This window comes from Bison bison, unplaced genomic scaffold (genome assembly GCF_000754665.1).
Source record: "Bison bison bison isolate TAMUID 2011002044 unplaced genomic scaffold, Bison_UMD1.0 scf7180017864461, whole genome shotgun sequence".
Classification (NCBI taxonomy): Eukaryota; Metazoa; Chordata; class Mammalia; order Artiodactyla; family Bovidae; genus Bison; species Bison bison.
This window is the reverse complement of record NW_011495023.1, coordinates 19,598,872-19,599,316: the sequence shown is the minus strand read 5'-3', so window position 1 is coordinate 19,599,316 and position 445 is coordinate 19,598,872. Positions and strand designations below refer to the sequence as shown.

General features: G+C 45.4%; 1 protein-coding gene across 1 annotated transcript in view; it reads left to right on the top strand.

Annotated features, from left to right (window-relative positions):
• LOC105003111 (ankyrin repeat domain-containing protein 26-like) overlaps window positions 1-445 on the top strand; it is a 48,140-nt gene that overhangs the window by 12,808 nt on the left and 34,887 nt on the right. The window lies entirely within an intron of this gene.

The following is a 445-nucleotide window of genomic DNA, read 5'->3' as shown; positions in this document are numbered from 1 at the left end:
TGGTATCTCCTCAATGCCGCCCTTCCTGACCTTCAGCGTGGGATAGCTCCTCTAGGCCCTCCTGCGCCCACACAGCCAGTGCTCCTTGGACATCGGGTTGGTCTTCCCACAGGACTGGAAAAGATCAGTTTTCATTCCAATCCCAAAGAAAGGCAATGCCAAAGAATGCTCAAACTACCGCACAATTGCACTCATCTCACATGCGAGTAAAGTAATGCTCAAAATTCTCCAAGCCAGGCTTCAGCAATGTGTGAACTGTGAACTTCCTGATGTTCAAGCTGGTTTTAGAAAAGGCAGAGGAACCAGAGATCAAATTGCCAACATCCGCTGGATCTTCAAAAAAGCAAGAGAGTTCCAGAAAAACATCTATTTCTGCTTTATTGACTATGCCAAAGCCTTTAACTGTGTGGATCACAATAAACTGTGGAAAATTCTGAAAGAGATG